This window comes from Ctenocephalides felis, unplaced genomic scaffold (genome assembly GCF_003426905.1).
Source record: "Ctenocephalides felis isolate EL2017-DRISC unplaced genomic scaffold, ASM342690v1 CF-g0.4_SCAFFOLD_01170, whole genome shotgun sequence".
NCBI classification, from domain to species: Eukaryota; Metazoa; Arthropoda; class Insecta; order Siphonaptera; family Pulicidae; genus Ctenocephalides; species Ctenocephalides felis.
The window spans coordinates 71,841,220-71,847,974 of NW_020537324.1; the positions used below are offsets into that span (position 1 = coordinate 71,841,220).

At 28.9% G+C, this 6,755-nt stretch overlaps 1 long non-coding RNA gene across 1 annotated transcript; it reads right to left on the reverse strand.

The window, feature by feature from the left end:
• Positions 1-93: 93 nt before the first annotated feature.
• Positions 94-2,886, reverse strand: LOC113368489. Its single transcript, XR_003366404.1, has 4 exons — positions 2,708-2,886; positions 2,089-2,326; positions 1,594-1,746; positions 94-546 (listed from the first exon to the last, which is right to left on the reverse strand). It is a non-coding gene; the product is annotated as an uncharacterized LOC113368489 (long non-coding RNA).
• Positions 2,887-6,755: the final 3,869 nt, after the last annotated feature.

Genomic DNA, 6,755 nt, shown 5'->3' on the forward strand with positions numbered 1-6,755 from the left:
GAAATAATAAGTACCAAAGCAAAATTATTCAATTTATTTTCAATACATAATACGAAAATAAAAACAAATTGTGCATCGATATTTGTGGGCCAATTCTCGGATAAAATAGAAATGTTATGTTAGGGGTCTATATTCGATGCACTTGTGATAAAATTGTTATTTGGAGATTAAGATTTATGTATAAAACATACAGCAAATGCATAGTTTTTAAACAGTTTGTTACTACAAACTCATACGAATATAGACCCGTAACAATTTTATCTATTTATTACAATTGACCCATTTGTTCTTCTAGCAAATATTATTTTTTTTTTAGTCGATTTCAGTGATAGTACACGTCGGAGCCACTCTGGGCATAACGTCTTCTTCTTCAATGTTATTTTGATTAGTAGATTTTGGATTTCTGAAAGTATTTCCAGTGAAGGCCATGCAGGATCTGAGGGCCTCTTGAGCGACGTGGGTGTCCTTGTGCGGCCCTGAAGCTACCAAGTGGAATCTGTCCAGGGCCGAACAGAAGAGGGAGATTGCTTTTTGGCCATTTTCTTCCTAGAAGGTGATAATAAAGAAAAAATTCAAAAAAATCTCTAGTAGTATTTTACTTTATGAATATAAACAGAAAATTTAAAGAAGTCTGCAATAACTTTAGGTTATAGGTTAGATATATATATATATATATATATATATATATATATATATATTTGAAAATAATTAACAGCCCATTTATTAATTACATGATTCGACACTTAGTGTGTGCCATCATTCAGCAACTTTAAAATACAATTTAATGAATTATAAAGATTTGAAAAATTTATAGTGAGAAAAAATATACATACCGATAAAAAAAACAAAACCTCAAAGCACTAAAATTAGTTAATTTTTTTTTTCTGATTTTATCTCTTTTAATTAAGTAATTTTGAAATAATTATAATTATTAAAATAGATGTTTATATAAAAGTGTACTTATAATTAAATCAGGGCAAGTTGAATTAAATCGAGAGCTAAATATAGGATCAATAATCTTTATCAATTTATACTAATGCAATAATTAAATTAAAAGTTTTATATGGGAACTAAGCCTTTAAAGAGCAATTAATTTAATGATAAAATAAGCAAGGTATCTAAAGCATTCTAAATCGTAGAAGAGACTTTATATATATAAGTATTTATAATTATTAAATATAAAACATATTATATATTGCGATGTCACACAAATATTCACAAAGACAAATATATATATGTTGTGATATCACAATCGAAAGGCCTTTGAGACTTATCTATATAAATTTAAATATAAACGAAACAAAGGGAGCAACTGTAGTTTTTAATAAGAGAGCTTATATTAAGTTAAGCCTTATATTTGTATCTTGCTGGTATTATAAAATAATGATAGGATTTAATTACGGGTGCAGAACCCTTTAAACAAATATTTTAGTATTAGATCTCGTGATATACATAGTATTTTATGCAACTTTATTCCATTCCTTTCAAATCATTTATTATTATAAGATTACGATTGAACATGCGCATATCAAAAATGAAATAATAAATATGTTAATGAATAAATATTTTTATTTATACATCGAATTATGTAACCTTTTGTTTGGTGTTTTTGATTTCAGACAGAATTATTTATCCAGAACCGTATAAATTATTCCACTTCACGTATTGGTCTAAGTCCATGTCTGATATACTAGCTCGAACTCGTTTCAAAGCAGTCTCAAAATCTTGGAATGTTATTGGACAAAGCTGTAAAAAAACTAGGTTCAGTAACATTTTCCTCAAGGTAAGTTGCATCAAGTATTAGCAATTTTATTACTAATGTTTTAATCCAGCGGAATTAAAATGAAGACTCTTACGAGTCGTATATCATACGAAGACTCGTATATCATATTTTTAAGCATCATGTAAAGTGAATTGCAAAGTTAAGTCAAGTGGATAAGTGAATTAAAATTCAAGTCTTGCCTTTGCCAAAACCTAGACATTTCTTTACACTATCAATACATTTTTTTCTAAAGTATGCCAAAATGTTCAGAAACCTTCAAAACGTAAAGATACTCAAAAGTTTCATTTTCAATTACTATAACTTACCTTCGGAAATTTAACTGCTTTGTTGAGAAGTGGTTCAGAATCTTCATCAGTATTTTCATATACTTATTAGAATTAATCAATTATTACTAATTTTGCTCAATTCAATGCCCTTCATCTTGTTTTGAATGAACCTTTGCAGCATCGCTTTATTTGCCTTGCTTGCCACACCTCATAATTGGATACCGTAGGTTCAGATAAGCTTGATTATAGTTTTCTATTTCATTATCTGTAGAGATCTCTATATTAAAGAGAAGAGAAAATAATTTTATGTATACAAACTTGTGTAAAACACAATAAGTTAAAAGATTTATTTCATATTTAGCATATAAACAAACAACCAGATAACCTCACAAACACTAAAACTTGTAATGTTTTGGATTAGCGACAAATTAATTAATTTTGAAATTTTCTACAATAATTTATACGTGAGAATATAAACTTTCTTTAGGCTTTAAGCGCGTGTAACAAAGTGAAAACAAAAAAAAAGCGCTTATGACGCAAGTGTTATTTTGACATTTGTGCTTTTTAGAGGTTAGGTTTTAAAATTAAAACTTTTAATCGCACAGCAAAAATCTAGTTTTTTGACAATTTTCGACTACCAATAGATATAATAATAGACCTGTAACATAGCATTCTAATTTATCCCAGAATTGGCCCCTTAATTCTTTTGATCCCTATGTTTAATCGATATACTGGTCGATGTAATTTTTGATTACTGAAGGAATAGAGCTTACTGAATTATGTATTTAATGTTATTGTTAGCATATTTATTATGTCAAACACAGTTATTCACTTATGCAGTTTGATTTAAATCGAAATTTGAAGCCGGATTATGTTTTCCGTACGGCTTTTTTTTGACAGCATCCTGGTCCGCCATATTGAAAGTCCGCAGGTATAAAAGGAGTAGCTGATCAGAACGCTGCTCATTCGTGCGTCAGATTCCGAACAGTAAACAGTGAAATGAATAGTGAATAGTAAATAGTGAATAGTAAAGTGAAATGTTCAAAGTTAATAGTAAATAGAGAATAGTGAATAGTGAAGTGAAATGTTCAAAGTTAATAGTAAATAGAGAATAGTGAATAGTGAATAGTAAAGTGAAATGTTCAAAGTTAATAGTGAATAAAGCGTGTTTCAGTGTGTATACAATAAAGGTAAGAGCCATAGATAAAAGAAGAGTACAGTAGAACCTCGATTATCCGGACTAATTGTTCTCGATAGGCATCCGGATAATCCAAATTATGAAGAATAATGTTTTGTTTATCAAAAATAACTAATGCATACATAGATATCAACAAAAATCGATGTTTATTAGAAAATTAACACTTACATATTTTCTTAGATTACATTATACATATTGTATTAATCATGAGGTAAAATATTCAGGTGGTACGTAAAGTATCAATGAAGAAGAAAAGTTGCTTACGAATAATTTGTTGATCGTTTTTGTAAAAACCAACAATATAGAGCTTCTTCTAAGAGTTCATTTTCGGTCTTTTCACCATTTTCCGATTTTCACTACCCTCTTTACTATCTAACTTGCAAGTGTACGACTTATAGTGGATGTACCTACACCATACCTACCAGCTAACTTACGGCCGGTTTCGCCTTTTTTAATGATTCTATAATATTTATTTTATCTTTAAGGGATAACACCACCCTTTAAAAATGTATATATGCACGTCAAAACATAGAATGTATTAATGTATATATGCACCAGGGGCGTAACTACCGCCGTATCAGCCGTATCAAAAATACGGGGCCCCGAAGCCAGGGGGGCCCCCAACGAGCGCAAGCAGACAGCGAAACAAAATTTTTTCAAAAAATTGAATAATTTTAACGTAGTTTGCATTTCCTTTTGTTATCGAGAGATATTGAACTTCAACTTGTAAGCTAACGCTTAAACGCTTCAAGAGAATTCATTTCTGCTGCAATATTTCTGCACACTCTATCAAACAATTCAATTAGTAAACTTTTGCACATCCTTGCGTAGATATGAACAAATCTAGAAAAACTAATACAGTTTATACATTCTTCATCGAAAATTGGAATTTGGAATTTTTATAATTATATTTATAACATTTTTATATCTATTTTTGTTACTACTTGAATTGTCTGCATGACGCGTAAGTTTAATAGTTATATTTCAATCAACATGGTCAATTAAATCATTTTCAGATTTCTTTCTTTACTGTTTCAAATGATTAGTTTCATTTCTAAAACTTTATACAAAAATCCAGTATTTATTAAGTAATCTTTTAAATACACTATGAGATAAAGTCCAAATGATTTGCAAAAAAGATGGATTGCAATAACTATTTTAAAGAAGAAAAGACAAAAGATAATGAAGCGTTATTATGATGAGTTATCACAAGATGATAGAATTTTAGACCCGAAATTTTATTTTAATAATACTATTGCTATTTGGATATATTAATTTCACAAACCAAACAAAGACTTCAAAACCTTTGCGACTTAAGTAGTATCATTTGTCTTTTTGAAATCGATTATTAATAAACGTTTCTCATATGATTATGACCAATTGATGGTTCTAGAAATAGGTTTGAATACAGAAATCTAAGAAATTTATTATATTAAGATACAATGATGGATGCAATAGGCTTGCCCTTCTGGTTACAATCGCAACTACTTTAAAATGATATTTTTTAAATTAAAACTAATTAAAAATTACGTTATAACTTTAAGACAGAATCCTCTACCAGACCTGTATGTTCCTAGAGACAGAACCTTTATAAAATTTGAAGAACATTAAATAATTCAGTTTTTCCAAAAAAGGCAAGGAGAGTGAACATTTGGAATCATTCGTGAAAAATTCAGAAAATTAGTACGTTACACTCATTTTAATTTACGAAAAGATCACTACATAGCAGCACATGTACATACAGTATGCAAATTAACCCCTGGTATTACTTCTACGTATTGTACATAAAATCAATACAGCCCAAAGATTTGAAAAAAAATAGTTATTTGAAATAAGAACAAAACGTACGAAATACAAAATATATTTTCAAATACACCTAAGTCTGTTTTTACATGATCTTTTTGTACACGGTTTTGATATAACACGGTTTAAAAATTGAACATTTTTAATTTTTTTACACGATTTTATTCCATTTAGCACGATTTGAAATTTTATGTACACCTAAGTCTGTTTTTACACGGTCTTTTTGTACACGGTTTTGATATAACACGGTTTGAAAATTGAATATTTTTAATTTTTTTACACGATTTTATTCCATTTAGCACGATTTGAAATTTTATGTACTTAATTTTTTTTTGTCAAATTAAATTTTTGCGAAGTATGTTCATATCACAAAAAAGTATTTATGAAAGAAAATAGTCTGAAACCATCGATAGTATCGATAGTTTGCGAACACTAGCTTAAAGATTTAAGTGAATTCCACTTTAGCGCGTACAAACAATTTTTACTGGTCACAGCAAATGTGAATAGCACTAACTAAAATAAACATGAATTTTTGTTCTTAAAAATTCTTGTTTTTCACTAATTTTAATAGGTTTTAGAGATTAGGAACAAATCACCCATTTTTGTATAAGATCAATGTCTTTTTTTACACGTTTTTTTTTTACACGGATTCTTCTGGAACCAATCTACCGTGTAAAAACAGACATAGTTGTATATATATTGATATCCAAATTGAGATAAAACTAAATTTCTAGGATTAAAATTCATTTACGAGACATTCTTGTTTGTTATCTCTCCATTTAATAGCTATTTTGCTATCTAATCAATCATTAATAAAGTTATATTTGACGAAATCTTTTAATAGTTTCTGTATAAGTGTTTTTTTAAACGTAAGTAACCAAAACTCTGAACTACTTTTAATTTATACCAATTGTAGCTCAAACCTATCTATCGTTTTAATCCAGTTTTTATTGCAAAGTTTATTTAAAACTATAACTAAACCCTTGCGCTTTATAAACTGTCTGGTCTTTAAGTATGCTCTCTTAATTGAGACAATATCAAAATTCTTGCCCTTGCATTTTAAGTTTCCGGAATATTTGAAAACTTCTCAGAACATTGTATACTCTGTTGAAATTTATCCTTTAAATTATTGCATTGTTCGTTAATCCTTTTTAATCCCGAAACAAAATTGGATGTATCATACATCTTCTGGGTGTTAAGGCACTCCTACGCCTTATCATTGCATTCTGCGGCAATTTGCAGCTACCATCAAGGACTTCTATTGGATATATTGTTATATCATATTAATTGAAGATATTGTAATTATCATATTAAATATTTTTGCTGCAATTAGTATGAAAAAATACCTTTTCGGAAAACTGGTGTTAGAATAGGTGATTTTTAACCTGCACTTCACAATCTTAGAGGTGCTACAAAAATCTTTTTCAAGGTGTTTAGGCTTCCATCTCCTAAAAACATAAGATCCATTTATTAATATTTTTTCGCAAATGTTATTGAAGTATTTAGAGTTATAATTACTTGGCTTTGTCCTTGGAGTTGCAGATTTTTCTTCTGGTTCTGTATCAGAGCATTCTCCAGCGACTTGAAAACTATTCTGTTATTGCCGTAAAGGAGACACTTCTATTTGGTTTCGATTTCAAATTATCATTGATTTGTGCCACAAACCGAAGAGTTAGGTCATCCATTAAAAGATTATTCGCCCTCT